This window comes from Halichoerus grypus, chromosome 4, assembly GCF_964656455.1.
Source record: "Halichoerus grypus chromosome 4, mHalGry1.hap1.1, whole genome shotgun sequence".
NCBI classification, from domain to species: Eukaryota; Metazoa; Chordata; class Mammalia; order Carnivora; family Phocidae; genus Halichoerus; species Halichoerus grypus.
In genome coordinates, this window is record NC_135715.1 from 113,428,551 (window position 1) to 113,454,700 (window position 26,150).

The following is a 26,150-nucleotide window of genomic DNA, read 5'->3' on the forward strand; positions in this document are numbered from 1 at the left end:
AGACCTATTAGGAGACGAACCACACCCAACTGCCGTACCAAGCCGGAAAGATGATGGTGGTCAGGGCCACTCAGGGTCAAAGACCATAGGCCCATAGAAGATGAGTTGCATGGAGAAAGGAAGCTGCATTTGGCAATGTAGAGCTGGTGATGGCAACAAGTATCTTTGTTTGGGTAATTTAGATTTGGTCAGATAGGATGCAGGCTCCCTACCCTGAGTGTAGTCAGAAAACCTGTTAGGATTGCAGAACCTAAAGCCCCACCTCCAAACTACTGAATCAGAATACTTCATTTAACAAGATCTCCAAATGAGTTATATGCATATTAAAGTTTAAGAAGTACTGGGCTAGAGCAATGCTTCTTAATTCTGGCTGCACATTAGAATCACCTGGGGAGCTTTGAAAAAATACTGATGTCCTGGCACCACCCCCACACCAATGATATCAGCATCTCTCAGTGGGAGAGCTACACATTTGTATTTTATATAGGCTTTTCAGGGGATTCTAATGTGCCACCAGGGTTTGAGAACCAGTTCCTTAGAGTTTAGTTTGCTTGGCAGATGTGAAAATCTGACCGTAATGAACATGAAACGAACTGCTTTAGATCATGTAGCTTATTAGTAGCAGACAAAAGTTCAGATTCACAGATTCCATAGTTAAAAGAAAGAGCACAGGCTGCTGAGCCAGGTTTAAATCCTGCTTCTGCCACTTTCTAGAAGCAGGGCTTAGGGCAGGTTTTTGAATCTCTCTGAGCTACAGTTTCCTAATCTGTAAAATGGGATGGATCATAAAAATCTCGCATGGCTACTCTGAGGATTAAAGGAGATAATGTCTGTAAAGCCTCTGCGGTCCACTGTACCTTCCAATTCACAGTATTTGCAGGAGTCCCAAATCAGAATTATTTATTTATTCGTTTAAGAAACTATTATTGAGAACCTATTAGGTAACAAGACTGAGGATTCAGAAACAACAAAATAGTTGGTACCCTCTAGGAGGAGAAATGGGCACAAAACAAACTGCTCTGTAGCTGTGTAGAAGCAATACCAGGGGGCACAGGAAGGCATGAAGGTACACAGAGAACAGTTTCCATCCCATCCAAAAATGTAACATCTGAGCAGAAGGAAGGAAGAGAAGGTTTCCAAGCAGACAAGGGAAGAGAGGAACAGTCCAGAAGGAAGGCATAGCATATACAAAAGCAAGTAAGCGTGAAATGTTATGGTGCGTTAAAAGAACCGCAAGCAATTCAGTGTCGCTGTAGGTGAAGTGAAGGCGGGAGGGGAACCGCAGGGAAGGGTGTGGCAAGTAGGCAGGAGCCAGGGCACTAAGGGCTTTCTGTGCTAGGCTAAGCTGCGTGGACTTGACCCTATGCATGGTGGGAGCGCGAGAAAGGCTCTGAGACCCAGCTTGTTCAGATGGTGTCTTGTAGAGGGAGGAAAAGAGTACCAGATCACTCTGATGTTTTCCGAGAAGGGGGCAAGTCCGAGAGTAGATGGAACTCAGGACCTCAGCTTAATCACCTGGATGTCACTGAGTGGTCAGTCCTACAACACGGGATGCCATGGGACTGACTGAATCTTAGCCAACACAGAGCTGCACAGGTAAAGCAAGGGGAAAAAGAAAATCTAGAGACTGGGGGAGCATGTCCTTATTATTTGCAGCTTCTGTTCCTATGATGGTAGAGAAACTATCTGAGGATATTTTCTTGAAAACCATTGAATAAATGGAGAAATAAAGAGCCAGCCCCTCTTTGTGTGTGAAGTCTTTCCTCCTACCTTCCCCAGTGTGGTTGGCCACCGCCCTTGGTGAGCCCTCCCTCTCTGCACCCTAGATCTGGCAGATGCCCAACCCACGCTTGGGTTTAGTCCTAGACCACTTGGATTTCCTGCATGTATTTCACCTCATCTTTTTATTCAATAATTTTTCACAATGACAAAAATACTGCATGGTAATGATGGAAAAGTACAGACATACTCAAAGAAAAAAAATTTAAATCACACATAATCCTATCACATAAAGATAACCATTAAAAACACTTTAGTGCGTTTCTTTCCTTTCTTCTAAGCATACATACACGTACTAAAACTGTTTATAGAATAGGATTACACCATGTATATTTATTTATAACTTGCTTTTTACATGTAATTATTCATTGGATAGGACTAGTTCTAGTGAGTCTCTTTTTAAGAATGAACAAGGAAGTAATGCACAGACAGAAGCTAGAGCGGCCATGTGCTCAGAGAAACCTAGAAAGCCACCCTTCAGAGAGAGACACAAATGAAGCAGATGAGCAAAAAGAGGCAAAGACAAGAGACTATGAGATTCCAGAGACCTAGAAAAAGTAACTCCCGTTCTTGATGATTTTCCAATTGGGATTCCAGCATCTTGTGAGCCCTGCCTGACTTCCTTCCCTTGGGTTCCATCCTATTGCTTTGTAGGTCCCTAATAAATCTCTCAAGTCTGTCTTCAGGTTGTTTGAATGGGATCTGTTTCTAACAGCAAAAAAATTGCAAACTAAGTCAAAACCTGAAATATACCAGAAAAGATTCAGACAGACATAAGAAAGCAGATGGATAATGGCTTGCTTAAGTAAACAAGCGATTTTGGTCTTGAAGGTAAAACTTCCCCTAAATAGCCATTCTATTCCTGCGGAAGCTTCTATACCACGTCACTTCTCACCCTCAGATGTGTAGATGAGAAATTTTATTTAACACACTATGACAACCTGTCTAAAAGAATAACTGCAGTATATTGTGTGGTCCAAGCATCTTGATTTGTTTTTCCCTGGAGTTGGGTAATTGCCTGCTTGTTCCTGATATCACTGAGGACCAGGTGCAATCAGTGTCCAAGCTGGGATTGCCCAGTGGTCCTTACCATCACAGATTCATATTATTAGCAAGTCTATGGAACTCTGCAGTATTTCAAGGCCAGGGTATGGTAGCTTTCTGCCAATGAGACCCTGTGACAACTCAAGGGTCTTTTCTGAATATCCAATTAATACTGTAGCCAAAGGTCCTGTTGGTGTTCACATGAATTCCAATGAACTGTCTCCCTTAGCCATCCTATGGCCTGGATCCATAAGCACACAGCACACTCCACTGAATTTTGGTACAGACCAGTCCTTTATTCAAATAGTACCATCCTGGAGGACTTGGGTGGCTCAGCCAGTTGAGCATCTGATTCTTGGTTTTGGCTCAGGTCATGATCTGGTGGGTTGTGAGATTCAGCCCCTGGGGTTGGGCTCCGAGCTCAGCAGGGAATCTGCTTGAGATTCTCTCCCTTGAACCCTCCCCTCACTCGTGTTCTCTCTCTCTTTCTAATAAATAAATAAATCTTAAAAAAAAAAATAGTTCATCTCAGAGAGCCCTTCTCTAATCACTCTGTGTAAAGCAGTACCTCTTCCCTCAAAGTCTGTCTTAGCCTGTTTCTCTCCTCTTTTTTTTGAGTAGCGCACAGCACCAGCTGACATAATACTCTATTTATTTGTTGGTTGTTAATCTATCCCAACAGAACGTCAGTTTCTTGAGGACAGGGACCCTATCTGATTCCCAGCTGAATGCCCACTGCGTACCCCAGAGCCTAACACATAATAAACATCTGTTGAATGAACATTCTCCTAGAGATAGCATCCTAAGACTGGCGCAGGGATGAATTCCTGACAGAATGAGATGCCACAGACTCCTTCTTTCCTGCGATCACAACTTTATTCCTACTTCCATTTGGGCAAGAACCTCAAAGATCATCATTCTTTCTATTGCTCTTTTCAGACCAGTCCTTTCAATCACCCAGTTTCCTTCCTTTTTTATCCTCAGCACTTAAGCACTATGTCCAGCTGTTCCTTCTAAATTAAAAATGGAAGGAGGTAGGACGTGGGGTGTATTTCCATAATGCCATAATTCCCAGCCCTGGGACACCTCCCACCACAGAGTGCCTCTAATTACCTCAGGGGAACATCATTAAAACTTCAGAGAAAGAATCATTTTAATTCATTTGAAGTTTTAAATAAACATAGACCACATATGACAAAATCAAGCAAACAAGGATGCAAGGATTAAAATGGTGAAAATGCTAGGAAGCCCTGCTCTAATGGATTCCAGAAGTGAGATCCACAATCCCGAGCTGCAGTTAGGGTGATATATGCCTACTATCCATTTCCAAAATGACTCACCTTTGAATTTTCTCTAATTTACACACTTCACCTACTCTCCTTCCAAATTACTGGGTCAAGAAATGCCTCTCGTTTTCCTCCGTTAATATGCTGCTTTGCTCATTCAGCTTCACGTATTAAGTTTTAACTTATTGGCTTCAGTGACACTCAATGGTCCCAAAGGGGGGTGGGCTAAAATACGTGTTTTTCCAAGGTGCCTTCATGCCTGAATTGCAATTTCTAATCTCTTACTTGCTCTATATCTGTGTCTTGTGGAAGAGCTATTGATCTGTAATCTCACCAGTGCATTTTCCCGTCCTTGTAAAATCCCAGGGACGTTCTAATTAAGGACAGAGTCCAGCCACAAATTACAAAAAAAGAGGCACCCAGGTATCCGAACAGAATTCAGACCTTTGGCTGTTCACACCCTGGACAACTGAGCAGCAGGTCTGTGCTTAAACTCTCCTCAAATTTGCCAGGTTCTGCTGTGTCCCAAAGGCAAGGGGAGTAGATAAATAATAAACAAATAAATAAATGCAAATTAGACACTTGTGTGATTGCAGACAATGCCATTGATGCCATGGTATACAATTTGTGAATTATGAGAAGCAACGTGGGGCAGCAGGAAAACACGAGCTTGGGTGTCAAAACAGTCTGGGTGTCTTTGAGTCTAGACTCCTCTACCAGCTGTACGTTGATTTTCCCTCTAAGCCTCAGTTTCTTTATATGTAAAATAAAAATAGAAGTACTTACCTCACAGACTTGTTGTGTGAAAATTTATTACATTGTGTATAAAGAAGTACTACCATGTGGGCTCAATACCTGATAGTAATTGCTCCCACTTCAGTCTCCCATACTCTAGACTACAAGTCAGAGACTGTACAAGTACTTAACCTTCTTATCATTCAAAGGAATAGGAAAAAAAAATGTGGAACAGTAGAGATGCCTGAAATTGGCCATAAGAATCTGAATATGCTGCTGTAAATGCAGAAGATAGTTGAGGAAAGGAGGCTAGTTGGCCTGCGTGAGTAGGTTGCCCGAGGCCGTATTTGGAAAAGGTGGTTCACCTTCCCTAGGCCAAGATTATGGAGCAGGGAGGAAAGCATTTCAATAAATGAATAACCACAGCTCCTCAGCACGAAGCAATGAGGACTGAATAGAGTCCACTGGATGTGACCATCCAGGTTACTAGTGACCTTGACCACGGGAGGGGTTAGAAGTCAGGCTGCAGGGGTCTAATGCAGTAGGAGTAGGAGGAAGCAGTCAACAAATTGAGATTATTTTTTCAAGTAGCTGAGTTGTGAAGGGAAAGCAATTCTCACCTTCCTCATTTTAAGTACTAAAAATTTCAATGCCAGAGATGGTGCAAATGGGAGTGTTGAGCTATAGAGGTCTCAATTATTAAGACAGTCTTCCTCCTGCCCCTAGCAGTTCCTCAGCTATGGTTCTTTGGCTGCCATGAGTGGTTGCTTGAATCTTCCTTACCTCTCTGGAAACTTCTGAACCTCACTTGCCTGCCATTGGCCACTGCCTGGGACCATCCCACAGTGTAGTGAAGGTGCTAGAAGTTTGGAGTCAGGAGTGAGACAAATCTGGCTTGTATCCCAGCTTACCACTCATGGGCTGCGTGGCCTAGGGCAATGTGCTAACATCTCTTTGAGCCTCAACTTCCCCAAGTATAAAATGGGAATAACAAAAACTCCTAGATAAATGTGTTATGAGGATTAAATGAGTTAATACTTAAAAAGCACTTAAGAACAGTGCTTGGCACATTCTAAGTGCTCGATAAATGTCAACTATCACTGTTGTTGGTAGGAGACCTGTGCCAATGTATATACCTATTGCTTTGATGAGTCCCTAGTCTGTCTGATCCTGAGTTGCAATCCTGTGACAGCTCTCTTTTCTCTCTGCCAACCTGAGCCAACCTTTCTCTTGCCCAACCGTCCACCTGGTAAATCCAGTCTCCAACCCAGGTCCTATGCCACAGCAGTATCCTATACTAATAACAACTACAACAGCTGCCTTTTATTATTGCTTAGCACATGCCAGGCATGGTAACTAAGAGTTTTACATACATACAATCCTTGCAAAACCATCACACAGTCATTATAAATAAGAAACCCAGCTGGTCAACAACACAGTCAGGATTTTAATCCAGTTCTGCCTAATTGCATAGCCACACTTCTAACCTCTGGGTTACATTCCCTACAGAGGGGGTTCAGATACCTTACCTCATTTCCACTACTTTAAATGAGATCTTTAGATGTCTGTGTGGTACATTGCAAAAACAGCTACAAATTCTCCTGCAATTTCCATCAAGAAATAAAATTTATTTTTTCACCCCTTAAATCTAGGCTGGCCTAGTGACTTGCTTTGGCCAATAGATGGATGCAGATGCAACTCTGTGCTAGTTCTAGGCCTGGGCCTCAAGAAGCGTCACACACTTTCACTCACTCCTTTGAGACCCCTGCCACCATCACCATGTGAACAAGTTCTGGAGAATAAGAGACTGTGGAGAGGAGAACCAAAGCACCCCAGCCAAAAGTCAGGCAGCCCCAGCTGATCTGGCACTGATCACAGATGCCTGAATGGGCTCCAGCCAAGAGCAGCCAAGCTTGGCCCAGATCATCAGAGCAGCCCAGCTGAGCCCAACCCAAATTTCCAAACTGAGAAAGCATAAGCTAAATAAATGGCTATTGTTTTAAGTCACTAAATTTGGGGGAAGTTTGTTAAGCAGCAAAAACTCACTGATACAATCTGTACATTCTTTTTTTTTTAAATCACTTACTAAATCATTTCTTTCTTTTCTGTTGGTATTTCTATTTACTATTCCCTCTCAGTTTCTGATCTTCCTGATCCCTGTCTTTACACTGCTCTTGATCAGGCCTTGGGCAAGAAATAAAAGTATGAAAACAAGATGCCATTAGCACTTCAGTAATAAACTTCTTTGAATGAGATCCAAATCTATTCTCTTCACAACAAATTTCATGTTGCGATAGGTCGCATTATGGTAAAATATCCAGATAATTGCCAAATTTAGAGTAAATGCACCTCTTTTTAGGTAAAAGAAGACATACTTTAGTCAACCCAAGGTTAATATTTGGGGCTCCACAAAGTCATCAAGGACCCAGGCTCCTTCTATCTTTTTGTTCTACCATATAAGAATTTCATAATCCAACATGGCATTTTTTTTCCATTTTTCCATCTGGATTCTAAGCAGCTTGCAGGACAAGATGACTTTCTCCCCATCCCCACCTCCCACTCATTAATGTCTCTGTCAACCCAGTACTATTCTCCACATCTCACTGGCAAGCACTTCACTCATGGGGCCACATATTGCTCCAAAGGCGGCTAGGTGGGGTAGCCCAGATTCTGTTACTAAGGAGGAAGGGTGAATGGGCATTGGGAGGCAGCTAGCAATATCTGCAATAGACACCTTTCATTATCATCATAACTGGGTATCTTGTTGTTGGCAGTACAGAACAATTTGGCATCCTACATCTAAAAGCTTGAGGTTTAACATGGAAGCATTGTAAATGTCTAATAGTCTGTCAAGAGGCATTGAAAATAATGATAATTGGAACACTCATTTCATGGGGAGGGCTGATAAGATGCTTTTGCCATCAGTCAAGATCTGAAGTATTGTTCCAATATTTGAAGTGTTTAGCCAACAATGATTGAGGTAGTTAGTAGCAGCAATTTGCAGCCCAAACTTTACCTCCTGACCTATCCATCCAGTTACCTACTCAGCATCTCCTTCTGGATGTTTTAAAGGCAGCACAAATCCAACATGTCCAAAATGAAAGTCATTTTGTCCCCAAAACCCATTCCTTCTCCAGTATGTCTCATCTCAGTGAACAATACCACCTTTTACCCAGATGCTCAAGCCAGAATTCTGGGTGTCATCCTGGATGACCAATATCCACTCAGTCACCATATCCTGCCAATCTTTACTCCCCAATACCTATTAAATCCATCCACTTCTCTCTATCAGGCCACTACCCTAATCTAAGCTAACTCCATCTCTTGTTCTGGACAGCTGTAATAGCTTCCCAACTGGTCTCTCCACATCAATTCTTGCCATACATTCAACCCATTGTCTACACTGAAGCTTAGAAACATAAATGAGATCATACCATATCTGAGCATAAAACACTTCAACAATTTTCTATTACTTTTATAATAAATATCAAATCCTTTACATGGCCTATAAGATTACATACATTTCCAGCTCATCCTGTTCCCTGATTCCACTCACTCTCTGTGATTCAGGAATACCAATCTTTTCCTGTTCTTCAAATATGCCAATTTCTTTCCTGCCTTTGAGACTTTACACATGGTGCTTCTCTGTATAGAATGTTCTCATTTGCCCCCACCACCGACTAATTCCCCTTCTACCCCCTTATTATCCAGAACTCAGTTCAAATGTCTTCCTCAAAAAAATGAACTAGTCAGACTAGTCTAAATACCCCATTAGAGACTCTACTAATATGGCACACTCTCCCTCTATAGTCCTTTTTTTTTTGAAGATTTTATTTATTTATTTGACAGAGAGAGACACAGCAAGAGAGGGAACACAAGTGGGGGAGAGGGAGAAGCCAGCGTCCTGCTGAGTAGGGAGCCCAATGTGGGGTTCAATCCCAGGACCCTGGGATCATGACCTGAGCCAAAGGCAGACACTTAATGACTGAGCCACCCAGGCACCCCTATAGTCCTCTTCATAATTATAATTGAATATTTCATTGTATCTACGGGCTCCCCTGCTGGAAAAGATGATCCATGAAGACAGGATCATTCTCTATTTTGTTCATATCTATAGCCTCATTTCCTAGCATAGTGGCTAGCATAATGGTCTTAATATATACTAGTTGAAGAAATGAGTGATTGGATGAATAAGTAAAGGAAAAAAAAAATCCCATGCAAGCAGAAGGTCTTGTCCCAGGAGATCAGAAGTAGATTTGACATAGTCATGAGAGAAGACTCAATCACTAGAGAGGGTAGAATGAAGGACACACTCAGAAATGGGGTAAATATGGACTACTTTTACTTACTGCAAGATCAGAGCTATACAAACAACATTACAGCCAGCAAGCAACTGAAATAGGGATCTTCATACCTATCCCATTTAGGACCAGCTAGGTTTCACATCCAAAGGCAGAACTGATGGATTTTTGATACACTCAGGAGGGTCACTTGAGCTTACTAAAATCTAAACTCCATGAAAACAGGAGCTTGGGGTCTTCTCCATTCACTGAGTATCCCAAATACCAAGATTGAAGTCTGGTATAGAGTCAATGCTCAGTAAATATTCATGGAATGAATCTCAACATGCATGGCCACAAGTAAGAAAGAAGTGAGTATTAGCAACCACAAATTCAAAACAAGAGGTGGGGGTGGTTGAAAGATGTACAGACTAGCATTAAAACACACACACACACACACACACACAAGTATTTACAAGGGGACACTGTGCAGTCTTTAGTCCTTTCGACCCAAGCATAGAAGCTGTAGATCACTGCATTTTAATCACACTGTTGACACCTTTCACTTTCTCCCCTCAGTTTTGCCAGTTTATTTTGCTTTAAGTGTAGTTTTTAAATGCCAGTTACTGCCTTTCACTTTATAGAGCATTCTTACACCATCTGGACCACACCACAAACCAATGAGTAAGGAGTTTTCAGTCTTATGTGGCGCGTGAAATATCTGAGTGTCAGAAATATTAAGGCACTGGGGCGCCTGGGTGGCTCAGTCGTTAAGCGTCTGCCTTCGGCTCAGGTCATGATCCCAGAGTCCTGGGATCGAGTCCCACATTGGGCTCCCTGCTCGGCGGGACGCCTGCTTCTCCCTCTCCCACTCCCCCTGCTTGTGTTCCTGCTCTTGCTCTCTCTCTCTGTCAAATAAATAAATAAAATCTTTAAAAAAAAAAAAAAAAAGAAATATTAAGGCACTGGCCCAAGTGAGCACAGCTCACAGAATGGCACAGGTGGGACCTGACGTGGTCTTCTGCTGCCAGATTCTACACTACTCTCACTTCTAATTAATGGTCATGGCAAAGGGAATAGCACATCCAAAATCAATGACTAGGTCTGGGGAATGGGCAGAACTATTAAAAACATAAAGAGATCATGGGTGAAAACCTGCCTATAACATTTGTACAATTTCTGCCCCTCTGACAGCTTCTTCCACTGTGGTTTAAAAAAACAATGCACGTGAATCTCATCTGAAGTTTACTGATGTGGAAAGGTTATAGTGATCAAATGTTCTACATTGGCTGAAATAAGATATGGTCACTTTGGGAGAGATATTTACTTTCCCACAACATTCTTCAATTCATTTCAAAGACCCAGCCCTCTAGGGCTCAACTCCCAGCTATCCCAAAATATCCAGCAGAAAGGCACTGTTCTGGCTCTTACACCTGAATTACCCTAATCTCCACCCTCTGTTTCGCATTGGCCCTATAGTCTGTCCTGCAGTGTTTGCTCAGGCAGGATCAAGAAGCAGGCATTGCAAAGTTTTCTCATTTGAATGGAGCTGAGATTCAGGGCCACCATTGATTCCGTGCAATCCCAATAGACTTGAGCTGGGAGGACTGCATCATAGTAATCAGATTGAAAGTAGATGCCATCCCTGGATCACTCCCCTGAGTTGGGCAGCTTGTTACAATGCTGATTCTGAACCAGTTGTAACTGGGCTAGGGTCTGAGAATCTTCATTTCTAACAAGCCCTCAGGGGATGGCAATGCTCCCTTGGAGTAGCAAGACCTTAAACTACATCAACACAGCTCCCCACCAAGTTACATGCCCTCCTTGTACCTGTACTTCATAGCATATCACAGAATGGCATTTTACATTTATAGGACTGATTGAATAATATCTGCCCCCACCCCCCGCAAAAAATAAAAAGTATTGAGATCACATCACTCAAAATCTAGTCAGGAAAACAGAGACCACATCAGGTAGTTTAACAGAAAGCATTTAATTTAGGAAACTAGATGCAAAGTTGTTGAAAAAATTGAGAGTGGAACAGCCCAAAATTAAGCAAGAGCAGGAAACCCCTACCACCCCTAGGGCTTGAAGGATAAAGAAAGGAAGGCCTGTTACTTGATCCCAACATCTGGGCTGCCTAGTGGGAGCAAAACTCATGACAGAAAGTACCTGGCAAGAGGTGGGACACAGAGATATAGTCACTTCCCAAAGTGGGAGATGGAAGACACAGTGAGAAATACCATTGCTTCTCCTCTTATTCCTGCTCAACTATCTTCTTTTTGTACCTCCCATTGGCTGAATCCAGCAAGAAGCCACTTGCCAAGGGAACCTGGAAAATAGAGTTTGCAGGAAAAGATCAGGAAATGAATCTGCTTGCAAATATCTCAGCAGTGGGACATATCTACTTTACTTATAGCAGAGTGCCTAGCATATAATTGACATTTAGTAAATATTTGTTGAAAGACTAAACAACCAAAGGAGAAGTAAAAGCCAGATGCCCTTTTGGCGCACACATACATACACAGAGGCATACCTTGCACTTATTAAAACCGTGATACTAGCCATCTGTGGCCAAAGGCCTGTTGAAATATACAGCCTCCACATCATCCAGAGTTACCATCATGCCAGACTCTAGCCAGTAGGAGTGAAGAGTTGGCCAAGAGCATGAATGTTGAGCTTCCATAGTTGAGCAAATTCCTTTTCTAGTAGACTGTGGTCCGACTTTGGGAGAGTAGGCATAGGCGAGCATCAACCACTCTCAGAACCATTTGGTTACCACCCACATTAGGATGACAGCAATGGGGGCATGACAGCATCATCTATAGCCAGCCCAAGCCCCGTAATGGAATAAGCAACTCACTGTTAAGCTAAACCTCAGCTTCCCCTGAAGATTCAACTCTTGCTGACCCAGAGTTATGCCTGTCATTCTCTTATAGGACAATATAAGGACAGTATTCCTTACTCCCCGGCTCTCAAGGTCAACACAGAGTGCAGAAATCACTAATAGTAACAGCCACCATTTACTGAGAAGTTATGATATGCCACACACCATGTCAACAACTTCTCATGCTTTATCTCATTTTGGCCTTGCCTCAACTCACTGAGGTTGGAACTATTCTCATTTCCATTTTCCAAGAGAGGAAATTTACCAAGAGACTGGTAATTTACTTAGAGACTGTCTCTAAGTTTTCCTGCTCAAGATCATGTGGCAGATAAGTAACAGAGCTGGATTCAAACCCAGACAATATGACTCCAAAGCCACTTTTCTTCTCTGATTCAGAAGGAAGACGGTCATCATAGGGGCAGGGATTTCCTCACGTAGGCTTGGGCATGTGATTTCATTCTTCAGACCACAGCACTGCACCGACTCCACGAAGTGGGCCAATATTCCTCACAACTGCCTGTGTGTGCCTTTCTCAGCATGTATATATCACCCTGGCCTACTGACTTAAGAAAGGACTTTAGATGTTCAGTAACTCTTGATGATCTAGGAAAGTTTTCCACGAGATCTGGAGCAGAGACTAACATCACTTCTTAGACGTCTAGTGGCATTCTGAAGGATAGCTACACAAAATAGAGTGGAGCTGGATCTTTTGAGCAGCCTCCCTTTCTCCTTTGGTGATGGAAAATGACTATGACACAATGCCATCAACTCTGACCCACCTGACCAAAGTCCATGAAGCTCAGCAATTTTCTCTGGCAGTCTACTTAGCATCCATCAGAGCCAAGCTTTACTGGGAAGGACGGGCATTCTAGAAAAACTGTCAAATAAGATTTACATTCCAGAAGTTGTACTGGACATTTCTCCTCTGTCAGCTGCTTTTTAAAGACTGTGTGTACCACCCTGTAAGGTCTCCTAAATCCTACTAGCACCCTGGGGTGGGAGCAGGGGTTTCTCCTTGGTACAGAAAAACCACTAAGCAATCACACTCGGCCTCCACATCTTTCCTCCCTCAGGGGCCACCACTGGGGTCTTTAACAGAATAAAGGAGGAGGACTGGGTGCTGTCTTTTTCCCTGATGGAAAGTTATAGCAAGGTCATCCACATTATCTTGAGAAAGCTTCCATTTTTTCATTACAACTATGGCATTAAAATCTTTGACCAACCCAAGAAAAGTTTAAATCTATCAATTGCTACTTGTTTATTGAGCACTGGGAAAAAGGTAGAAAAGGCATGGTCCTGCCCTCAAGGAGCACACAATCGAGTTGGCTAGTGTATCAGTTGCACATTCTCACAATAATACTGAATAACAAAATAAGCATTTAGTGCTCATATAGCTGGGGTTGTTAGGTGAATTTGCTTATCTCAGGTGGGTGTTCTCACACGTCTGGGGGTTGGCTGACTATAGGCTGCTCAAGTATGGCCTTAGCTAGGTTGACTGGAGTGATTCAGCTCTGCTCACATGTGTTTCATGCTCCTTCTGGGACCAGCTGGCTAGCCTGGGCATGTCCCGTTCATGACAACAGCAGAGTGCAAAAGCACAGGCAAAATGCACAAGCACATAAAGCGATCTGGTGATATCTTAATAGCCAAGGCAAGTCACGTGTCCAAATCCAGATTCAAGGGCGGAACATCGACCTTGCCTATTTAATGAGAGGTACTGCAATGTCACATGGCAAAGGGGCAAGGAAACAGAAAAGGCTGAGAAGTGGCTCCATGAATACAATCAATCTGCAGCAGAGAGCTAAGAGAGAAATGCAGAAGTGTATATACGACCAAGCTCCATAACATGGCTTTCCCGACCTGGCCAGCTCTGACCTAGAGCTTCAATTTCCTGTCTCCTTTCCCACCCATATCACTTTCTTCATCTCACTAAGAGACCTAGTGTTCTCTCACTCCCTGGCCTTAGCCCAATTTCTCTCTGCCTGGAAGGCCATTCCTTCCCCATCTCACCTGACGTTTGCCCCCGCAAACTCCTACTCATTCCTCAGGTCTCAAGTCAGGCTTCAAGTCCTCTGCTAAGGCTTTTTTAAACTCTTGAACCTGAGTTGGGACCCATCTGTGCCCCCTCCTGCACCCTGTTCTCACTCCCAGTGGCACTAATAACCTGTATTGTCATTTACTATTTACTTGTCTCTTTCTTCCTCTAGACTGTCTATTCCAAGAGGGGAGGGGCTGTAGCCCCAGAGCCCAGCAGTAAAACCAATAAATGTGAGATGAAGGAAACTGCTCAGAGCCTTGGCACAAACGGGGAAGGAGCGAAAAAGGACAGTAAACAACAACACCATCAAGGAGGGAAGGGGTAACTTCCTCCTAAAACAGTTAAGTGGGAATGGTGCAAATTTAGAGATGGCCTCGAAAGTTAAAAAGGATGCATAGGTTATGTGGATGGGATCAAAGTACCACTGACAATTTCTGAGAAAGAGTGTGTGGGGAAGATGCATTTTCCTCAGATCCTCAAGAACAGCGCCAACCAACAGAAATGAAATGTGAGCCGCAAATGTGGGCCCACTTAGGTAATTTGACATCTCAAATTTTGAGAATTTAAAATGTAAAAATAGGCAGGTGAATTTACTTTGCTCACATATGTTATTGAACCCAACGTAACCAATATCCTATCATTTCCATGTGTAATCCACATAAAAAATAGTAAGGAGTTCATTTGCTCTCTTTTTCTCATATCACATCTTGGATTTTACATGTAAAGCACAAGCCCATGTGAACGAGCTACATTTCAAGGGCTCCGGAGCCACCGCGACTAGCGACTCCTGCATGGAACGGTTCAGGTGGGGGCCAAGAGGCATCCAGGAGGACCCCAGGGTGATGAGAGCGCTGCGCATGATGACAGTGTTCAGAATGGAGAGGAACACAAGTGTGTGACATTCCCCTGGCAGAATTAGCATGTCAGTTTGTCTGAGAGAGAGCCTTCGCGCTGCTAACGTGTATTTACACATTTGGCCTTCAGTGTGCATTGGAAAGGAGAATCAGTTCACATACAAGCTGTGATTTTGTTTATATTTCCGTTCTCAAAGATAGCTATTTGTGAGTGAAACCTACCACCTTTATCCAAGCCATGAAAATAGTGAAAATACTTTCTGGAGGCTGATTTCCCTAGTATGGAATGCAAGATTTGTGAAATTCAAGCATACTTGGTAGAATTCAAGCCCATTTTTATGTACTATGGGTCACAATCAATTCAATTCTACAATCATTGAATGAGTTGCCACTAATTGGAAGCCTGAGCTGCTGAGCAATTATCCTTTGCAGAAGAGTAAACAAAAGCATAATTTATTAATTTGCTATTTATTCTCCCAGTTATATAATTAGCTAACTGCTACAGACTTATATTGTGGTATGTCTGTATGATATAAAGGTTTATAGATATATTTTATTCGATTTTATGTTCAGCCATACTTCAAGATTATCCATTCTGTGTCCTTTCAGCTCTCATTTCTTCACTTTACAAATGAAAAAAAATTTTAAAAAGAATAAAGGGCTTGCCTAAACATAGTCAACAGAAGATTTAATGAGAGAACCCTGGTCTCTTCCTCTTTCCAGGCATGTGCCCTTGCTGGAGTTTGCTTGGATTTTTACCTAATGCACCCAGCTTTATAGGCTTTGCTCAATGCCATCCAACTGACATGAAAAAAAAAAAAAAAAATTAAACAAACATTCACATGCATTAGGTTAGTTTTAAAGATATTTCTATGGCTGGATGTGTGGTGTGATAAATGAATAAAACATATTAGTTTATTAAATAACTTCCTATCTATGGGATTATTTTAAGTGTATATATTTCTAATAAAATGGATTTCAAACAAGACCGCAAGCTCTTAAACAACTCCAAACTTGATTTGTCCCAAAACTGTGTCTTCATATGAGCAGATAACTCTCTCATTCTTATGAGCATCTTTAACATATCTTTTTAAATGATCTGGATTGACTGTCTAGACTGTTTCAAGTTCCCTGGATAATTTCACAGCTCCCTCTTTGCTCTCACAATGTGCATATGACCTTGAGTTAAATTAGAGAGCTATCTTTTCTTCTAAATGTTTCATATGCACTACATACATTACTTAATATTGGAGATTTTTGCTTTAAAAGTATAAGGGAAAAAAATTTCCTGTTGAGCAATATTAAATACCACTTATCTGAGATTATCAGGTTGCATGACTATACATTTTCCAGCCCTGTCTTTCTGAAAACAAATCCACTGTTATTGAAATTTAAAGAAATTAATGCATTTTTAATCAAATCAATATACATTTGCTATAACAAGCACACAATCCATTTTGAGTTGAGCACTCTGTTTTTTTGAAACTAATAGAATCACTGCAGGTCAAAAAACAAATATGTTGGAACTTAACTAAATGTGTATATTTTTGTTGCTAACACTAATGTGATTTCATCAGGAGAATCTGATAAATCTCAGGATTTAGACATTCCCTTGTTCTGCTTTTTCACATAACAATGTGGACAATTAAGAATTCAACAATTAGTTTAAGACTTCAGGAAATTACTTTCCCCCAGGATAAAACTCACCTCAAGAGAAGTGAAGACCTGCAAAGTTGAGACCCTTTGGACCCAATAGGGAGTCTCCAATTTTTGACACTGAGGAACTTATATTCAGCCTCTGAAAGGTAGAGACGTACTCAGAAGCATCCCATAATTTTTTCACTAATTACATACAAATCCAGAGAATGTCAGAGACTCTTGAAGTATTCTCTAACCCAAGTCTTTCAGTTGCAGATTCAGTGTGGAACATAAACAAACCTTAAGTCTTCCACAGTTTATTCCTATGTCCAGTTAGCACCCCTTGAGGTAAACTCCCAATCAGCCTCTTCAAATTCTACTGTATTTTCTTTATAACTAAAGGAATGTTTGTTAAGGTGCAATTAAGTGCAGTAAGTTGGCCCTTTAAGCTTTAAGGCATTGCCCTTGGCTTTAGCTTTCAGAGATTTGGTGAGCAAATCTATATTCACCCTGCTCAGACCCTTCGTGACTTTATAGACTTCAATCACATCCCCGCCAGCCTTCATCTTTCATATTATTCCATCCAAACTAAAGACATCTGAAGATTTGAAACATTTGGAAGCATTCCCTTTCATTTCCAGCCAAGATAAAAATAGAGGGTTCCATTGTGCTCTCAAGGAAAAAAAAGTCTATGTTTTTGGTACTTGGGGCTGTCTCAAAAAATGAGATCTCACAGAGTATATCTCTATAGAAGGCGTAGGAACAGAAGACACATAGGCCTACGAGAGACCCAAATCCAAATACCTACATCCACTCTCACCTTAAAAAGACTCCTTGCTAGCAGCAACCATTCCAGAGTGGGGATGCTGACCCATTTCCTTCTTTTGTATGTATTAAGGGAAACGTTGCCAGAGGAGGAAAGTATACGGTCCCAAAATATTTCTTCCACAAAATATTTCTTCTTCTCTTTATATTCCACATAGATATTGCTGATTTCTTTGATTTAACAAATTCTATGGATTTTTTTTTTTTTAGGTAAGAATATTTCTCTGAGCATGAGTTGTAAAATACACATATCTCTGAGTTAATCCACCAGTTATCAACATCTAAGATTGTGAATTGTTTTAATCAGATTGCTTTCCTTGCTGATACTCATGTAAGATGAACACTAAAAGAACTGTGAGTTTTTGACCAGAAGAATCAAAACAGAACCACAGGGCACTAACAAGAAAGTCAGGTTTGGACTGGCAGATCAGTGAGGAGAATTAGACCACCAGCAGATAATCTAAGGTCCGTGATCCTTGGATAGTGGAAGAGAAGAAAGAGGGCACACAGGCAGAAGAGAAGCAAAGGAATATAGGAAAGAAGCCAGTGCACCCAGATTGTAGGTATTTTCAAAAGAACATTTATTGGAAGTTTAGTTCTTACAATTGCCTTGCAAATTACAGATTATTATGCCAATTTACAGATATGAAAACTGAGGCTCAGAGAATCTAATGACATTTCAAAGGCTACATCTACCACTTATTGAATATTGTGTACTAAATATATAAATTTTCTCATAGAATCCTCATAATAATTCTACAAAGTAGGTATTACTACCTGCATTTTAAAATTGAGGAAACAAAGAGAATTTAAGGTTCCAGGGATCCAGAACCAGTCAATAACAGAGCTGGGGTCAGAACCCGGTTTTTCTGACTCCACAGTCAAGGCTCCAAACCAGTAAGCAGCATTATCCCTCTACCTCAGAAAAAAAACTTTTTTGTGTTTGGAATCCAGCACCTTGATGGTATTAATTGTAATTTGCTGCTTGGGATGTACAGTCAGTGATTTTTCTAGCAGACCTTTTATAACCCTACCTCCTTTTTTTTTTTTTTTTTTTTTTGTCCAGTAAGATTACCCAGTAAATTCTCACACTATCCTCAGTTATGCAGGTTTGTTCACAAAAGTCTTTGCCAAAAGACTTTGTCAAGTGTCCTGGGTATTGGTTCCAGACTTTCCAATGACTGGTTATATGACTTTGTGTCAACCACAGGGACCACTAAGGACAAAGTAACATGAATGAAATGAGAGCACTGAAGCCCTCTTAGCACCAAAATTCTATGATCTTTTTGCAGTCTGCTGTCAACTTGGAGAATTGCAAGTCTTCTCCTAAGTATTAAAAGTTAGCATATATTTAGCATGAACTGGAGAAGGTAGAGAACAGGAGTTGAAGATTTCTTGTGAAAGCTCCATTGTTTCCCCCACCACACACAATGTAATGTTGGGGGCAAAGTATCTGTTGCTTCTTTGTGTGGACACTCCATAATATCAGCTTTGAGGCTTTGCTTGTGTTTGCTTAATTTCTTTTGCAAACTGGATTCCACACTGTCACCAAGAGGAAAACATTTTTTTCACTCAACATTTATGGAATATCGAATATATGCCAGGAACTTGAGGAATAAACATGAATGTTAACATATAAATTTACACGTTAGGTTTTAGGTTTTAGCTTATATACTTGCCCTTCCTGCTGCGCTACTTTCTTAGAATACTTCAATAAAATTTGTGGTAAAGGTAACTATGGGAAGCTGTGGGAGTAGAAATAAGGAACACATGACCTAGCTGGGGCTTCAGAAATTTCTGGAAAAATATGTCTTGAGTTTGAGGCCATTGATTTTTTTTGTTGTTGTTGGAGAGGCTCTTTTCCCTAGTATTGATTATAAAATAAATTTGAATTAAATACTATTTATTTTTCATAACATTAATATTAGGATTGAGAAAATTTTCATTTCATTCAAAAGGAATTTGGGGAAAGCCGTCCACATTGGAAATTATTTATTCAAGTTATTTGTTTGACTTCAACCCAAACTTTAAAATTATTAGAACAACTTATCAAGAGAATAAATTCTGAGTAAGTGCAGAGCTACAGAACAAAGAATAAACTGAATGACTTCACATATAGTATTTAACAAACCAGCAAAATGTTTCTTTTTAGAGCTCTCTTAATTGTACTTCAATAAAAAAAAATTAATGTGATTTTGCTTCATTAGGGAAAAAAAAGAATAAGGGAGGTGGTAAATGTTTTCTGAAAACACCAGCCTGAGACTCTGGAAACACCGAAGTTTACTTTCGACATCCTGGGCCAATCTTATCTGAACAATTTCTGTTATTTTCCCTAAGCACAGCTCTCAATTCCAACTCCATCTTCTTCTATTATGTTATGTTGTTCAAATCAAAATCAAAGATGAAGTTCAGACTAGAGAGTAAAAATGAACTTGTCCCTGGCACACATTTGCAGGGGTCAGAAGGGCAGAGAAGTGAAAGCCAGAACTTCATTGCCTGTAATACTCTGCCCTCTGATACTACAAAGAACAGCCATTTGTGTAACCACTGAGAGATGATGCAATTCTAGAGAGCATTCTCACTACAGGAAGGTGGCAAGGAAGCCAAAATAAACAACACAACTTTTAGGCTCAAGCCCACGCCTGCTCATGACACAAGGTATTGACAAACTCATCTTCTCTACCATCACCTCCCACCCTCCACTGTACCCTAAGGCAGAGTTGTGAGCCATGCCTGACCTTGAAAACAATTCTCAGGTCATTAAGCACCCTCTGTACACCGAAGCCTAGGCACTGGCTAACTGGAAGCTTAGTGGTGCCAAGTACCAGTGGGTAAGAGCTTGAAGATTGATTTTCTTTACTTGCCTTCTCCTACTCAAACTGTGGCCCATCTACACCTCCAGAAATCTCCAAGGACAGATTTTATTTACCCACCTTTTACCTACCAACCTTCCAGGCAGTTGTTTATTTTTAAAGATGACTCCCTAAAGATGGCTGACCAGGAAAACCCTGTGCCTTGAAATGTCTCTAATTGCTTCCTCATTTTTATCTACTTTTTTGTGTACTCCAAAATGCCTTTAAGGCCTTTACCAAACAAATCTTTTTATATTTGCCTTCTAATCATTTCACTGTTTTTTGTTTGTTTGTTTTTTAATTTATTTCACTCTGGTCCAGCCAAAAAGCAGAGTATTAAATAAAACCATCCCTCGGTGTCACTTTCAATTCCAAGATCTCATGATCCCATAAAAATTTTTATTAGAAGTACTGGGGCCAACAAATAAAAGCAACTATAAAAGTGAAACTGGGTTGTCTTAGGTTTAACACAAAGAAGGAATTCCTAAGGATTTGAATAAATTAAAAATTGGACTTTGTATAGTACCTTTCTATGGTGGACCTTGAGAATAAACTCATTCTGTCTTTGAGGATAGAATGGATTTGATTATTTCTTGAGCTCCTTCCTATCCAAAGACAATTTTATTTATACCTAAATCGGTGTTTCTCAAAATGAGCTCAGGGATCATCACTTCAGAATTAGGATGTTCATAAATATGAAGATTCCTAGGCCTCACCCCAGAATGCACATCTGTAGCAAACTAGCTGATATTTATGCATCCTAAAATTTAAGAACCACTACTGAATTAAGAAGAGACTTCCAAACAGTAGTTCTGAATGTTTCCAAAGAGGTGCAAATTAGGTATCCAGGTGGAAATCTTAGCTCCAAAGATTGGCCCCTTCTGTCAATACCAAATCACGACGCTAGAGATCTCTGAAAAAGGAAAGTGATCTAATAAAAATCCCTTAAACTTTTTGTCTGCTAAAGCACTAAGTTGATTTTTTCTAACTCACTATGGAATGTTTAAGCTCTAAAGAGCTCAGAGTTTGTTCTGATCCAACCCACTCACTTTACAGAAGAAAGTGAGAATAGAAAGGTCACAGCTTACCCATGGTCAGTCAGCTAGAAAGGCCAACGGAAGGCTTACAATTAACCGCTTGGTACTTGTTCCAGTATGCATTCTACTTCCCAAGGTGAATTTCTATCTACATGGATTATTTCCACAATGTACACTTTCAAAAAATTGTTCTTTGATTTATTTGTTTTAATGACAGATTTATTTTTAAACTCAAAGATGAGCAAGTCACAGATGTACCACTCAGTATTATAACTCGAATTTTACTAAAATTTTACCCAGGTCACTCTGTAGTACCCAGAGTGGGTGGCAGCTACAACTATATTTTAGATAAACTCATCTATCAGTCGGTCAATAAATATAGAGATGATACACATACATATATGGTGGCTAGGGCAATTCATAGAGATGTTTCTAGCAGAGCTATTGAATATTCTAGAAAAGCATCCCCTGTCACTCTGCTCCTCTACTGTATCTAGTATTCATACATTCATTCATTTAACCAATATTTGTTAAGTGCCAATCATGTGCCAGGTATTATGCCATTCATTGTGGCTGCATCTTTTATAGAAGGATCAGAACTAGAGACAAACTCATAGAATCAAACTTACCATCAGGAAAAAAATCTACTAAGAAGGTTTATAACCCTATTTTCTCCCAGTTTCTTCTCTGATTGAGGACCAGATAAAGTTGTTAGCTTGCTTTTATTTTTTTATTTTATTTATTTAGTTATTGTTATTTTGTTGTTGTTGTTAGCTTGCTTTTAGTGGCTTGTTGTTACGAAAATTCAGTCTCATTAAACATTTGAATTGCCCTTTGTGCAGAGAAATACTCAGTGTGAGAAGCATAGAAGGACTGAGACCAACCCAGGAAACAACCTGGGTTCACATCTCCTATCGCTTTCTCGTTTATTAGATGAAATGGCAAGCAGAATCCATCCACCCCACTTAAATTATATTTTCCTTCTCTTTTTCTTCCCCAAATAGACAGAGCTGAATTCAAGTGATTTAAATTCAAGTATGTTGGGACCTCTTGCCATTTGCCATAATCTGTTGTTATTTTGCATTATCCTGCTCAGTCTACACACTATTTTCTTAAATTGACTCATCAACACCCACTGCAAGGAAAAATGTAAGAGACTTTCTGTCAAGAGGGGGAGCCTCAGTTTTAACCTATTACTAATATCTTCAGACTGCTATTCAAGTTCGTACTCAGTGTTTTACTATCTTCTTGGCCTTGACCTCCTGGCCTTGACTCTGGCAACTCAAACAGCTGCTGATCCCCAGAATGAGGAGTGGGTTCCCTGGCTTGGAAACTGCTGACCTCTTTCCACAGTGCTCCCTGTGCTATGAGGTCAATGGTGGATCCCAGTTTCCTTTGACTTTCACGGTATTCACTTTCTACCGTGGCCCAATGCTCCACATGAGCCCCAATTCCTGGAACAGCTCCAAATAACATTATTTGGATCAGTAATAAAGTTTGGTTACACTTGTATAGTTTATCCTATCAAATTGCCAAAGCTCTGAGGAGGGAGGGAGAAATTGTTTCCAGAAACTGTCAATTCACAGCCCATTTATCAACCCTATAGAACAAAGGATACCATGTGGCCCTCAATTATGGGGATTCTTGTCCATTAAAAACAGGATTGACAGCAACAGCTTATTTCACAGGATCCTCTAACTGGAGGTCATTAAATCCAATGACTTCTTGATTGGCTCTGAATTAAGAACCAAAAGATGAAAGACTCCACATTTCCCATCTCTAATCTTATGAGCCACTCAACCTAAATCCTGGGCTTTATTGTCAAGCATCATACAACATGGGGCAGCATAACAAACCCCTAACCAGATCAAGCTCACTCAAGCTACAGCATAACAGCATCAGGATTAGTAACTTCCAGGCTAGTGACCACAAGCCACGAAGAGCTAAGATTTCCCTAGTTTTGGAAAAATCTGAAAATATCCTGCCACCAAGAGAACTAGTAATGGCACAGCTGAAACTTGGGACTCAGTCATATTTTATTTTGCTTTCATTCCCCGGTTCTCATTATGTTTCCAGCCCCCATCCTCTTCAATAAACATACCTTAATGAAAGCCTTTAAGAGAAAAAAGTTACTAGAAAACATGTAAAGAAATATTCTTTAATACATAAGTGGTAATTAAAATGTGAGCATGCCCTGAGGGCAGAAAATGGATACCTCTTTTAGAGAATTTCAAAGCTAATAAATACAGCAATATAAATGCGCCATTAAATTGCATTGTAACCAACAAACAGACATATGAATTATTGAGCCATACATAAACTTTAGGACCTGACTGCAGAAAAGGCCAAAAGCAACCCAAAAAGGTCCAAATTAATTGAGCAAGTAATAGGATCCAGGAGGGTAAAAGGTTTAAAAATGGAACAGCTGAAGCACTGAAGTATAGTCTCAAGAGAAGAGGGCCACGTGGAGAGCCGGAGCAGAGAGAAGCAAGTGGAAGAGTTCAGAGGTTATTCTGCTAAATGCATACCTTGTGGTTTAGATCTCAGCACTGACGCCAGTTTGATTCTGAAGATGGACTATGCTTCTAGAAGCACAGCTGTAGAAACAAAATGGGATTCTGTTTGAAATGTAATATATAGCACTGTCTATGTACCTTTCTTCAAAGTCTACCGTGAGCTTCTCCTTCTGATCCTGATGGAGTATCAGGGACCAGATTTACCCTCTCACATTAACTAACTATAAAAAACAGACTAAACATATGAAAGAGTAGTTTCCAGACATTGGACAACAGGACGCACAGGTCAATGATGCCGGAGTGAAGGAAAACAAACCAGGTGAGTTCCACCTCGATTGCTCACTTTTACTGCCTCGAGAGGGTTTCTAGGCCATAAGGAAGAGAGGAGACCCAAAGAGAGCCTAGCTTTCCCCCCGGAGTTGAGAAGATAGAGCTGGGTAAGAAGGGAGGCCAGGGTGGCTAGAATTCACAGCACACTGTAGCAGAGAGGGGATCGCTGCCTAGCCTCTGTGTCTGGGAGATCTACAGATGGTTTTTCTGTGTCTTCCGCTGACAGCTGACCAGGCCATGTGTGTGAGGAAATTACTGAGGCCAGGTAAAGCCTGCTGACAAGAAGCAATCCACAGAGCTCACACACATCTGAAAATTATTCCATTTTCCCCTGCCCCCACCAGAGTAGAAAAACTTATGATACACAGAATAAGCAGGGCATCGGGCGGAGCACTCATAAGGCTAACGACTCAGTAGTGAGAAAAATTATCCCTAAAGGTTACTCCACTTAGCAAATTTTTAAAACAAGCCTACAGGATCAAATTGTTTACAAGTCACTTAAATGTGTCCAGAACAAAGTATAAGCATATTTAAAAGAATCAGCTCCCAATGAGATAAAATCCACAGTAACTGGCATCCAATGAAAACTCACCAAGCATGTAAAGAAGCATAATGAGGAGAAAAACAATGAATAGAAACAGATTCAGAAATGACACGGATGATGGGACAAGTGGACAAAAATATTAAAACAGATACTATAACTGTATTCCATATATCAAGGTAGGGCAGGGTCTCTCAGCTTTGGCACTAGTAACTGACTTTGGGAGCCAGGTAACTCTTTGTTGAGAGACCTGTCCTCTGCATTACAGGATATTGAGCAGCATCCCTGGCCTCCCCCCACTAGATTCCAGTAGCATTCCCCAACCTCTATTGTGACAAGCAAAAAATATCTTCAGACATTGTCACGTGTCCCCTTAAGGGCAAAATCACCTCTGGTTGAGAACCACTAAGATACAGGAAAACATGAGCAAGTTAAGGAGAGACATGGATAATACCCCCTCCCCTAAATTAAAATTTCTGTCCATGAAAAATACAATGAGATGAATGAATGAAATAAACAGCAGATTAGAGGAAAAAACTTAGTAAACCTGAATCTAAAACAATAGAAACTCTCCAAAATGAGACAGAGAGAGTCTACCATGGAGTATATTTACCACTGTAGATGTTCCATGGATGGAGTTAGCATATCAGCTACAGGGCTGTTGTAGCCAACCAGTCTTATGAAAAAGGATGGTAGGGTGAAAAGAACAGTAGCGATGGTAGGAAACGAGTACAACAACCACTCACATTGATAATAATGGAGCAGTATAAGGACTAGCTAACACTGAGTTTTCCGTACCAGACACTTTGATAAGTACTTTATATGCATTTTTCATTTAATATTCACAGCGATCCTGAGAGGTAAGAAGTACCATCTCTTTTTACAGGGAAGGAAGTTGAATTTCAAATACTTTAAATAAATAGTAGAGATCACAACATCATAGGACCACACAGGTACTAATGGTAAAGGAGGAATTTGAACCTAAATCGATTCTACTCTAGAGCCCTGAACTTCTAACCACTAGGCTTCCTGATACAGAATGACTGATTGAAAGAAAGGCATTTGAGAGATAATTCAAAGAAGAATCAAAGTGGAATTTGATGACTGACTTGGACATAGAAGAAAGAAAATACAGCAAATGGAAAGTATATTGTCCAAGAAATAGCAGAAGGGTCAAAAATATAAATAAAGCTGGATACATGTACAGCCCATAGAGCTTTAGAGCTGCAGGGAATATGAAAGATAATCTCTTCCAGACACAGAGGTGCACACACACACACGCACGCACACGCACACATGCATGCACACACACACGCACGCACGCACACATGCACGCACACGCACACACATGCACGCACATGCACACACGCACGCACACACACACGCACGCACACGCACACGCACACTTTTAAACAGTAAAATAAATACAGATCCAGAGACTTTGCTTTTCTTTCTTACATTTGTTGACTGTTTTAAATGACTTGTTTAGTTTTCCCAGCTATTTAGAG

The 26,150-nt window shown here is 40.8% G+C and overlaps 1 long non-coding RNA gene across 1 annotated transcript in view; it reads right to left on the bottom strand.

Annotated features, from left to right (window-relative positions):
• Positions 1 to 11,118: 11,118 nt before the first annotated feature.
• LOC118546571 (uncharacterized) overlaps positions 11,119 to 26,150 on the bottom strand; it is a 112,416-nt gene continuing 97,384 nt past the window's right edge. The window contains exons 5-6 of the long non-coding RNA XR_013446751.1: positions 23,784 to 23,852; positions 11,119 to 11,456 (exon numbers count right to left, since the gene is read on the bottom strand). This is a non-coding gene — a long non-coding RNA (uncharacterized LOC118546571). The remainder of the gene's footprint in view (positions 11,457 to 23,783; positions 23,853 to 26,150) is intronic.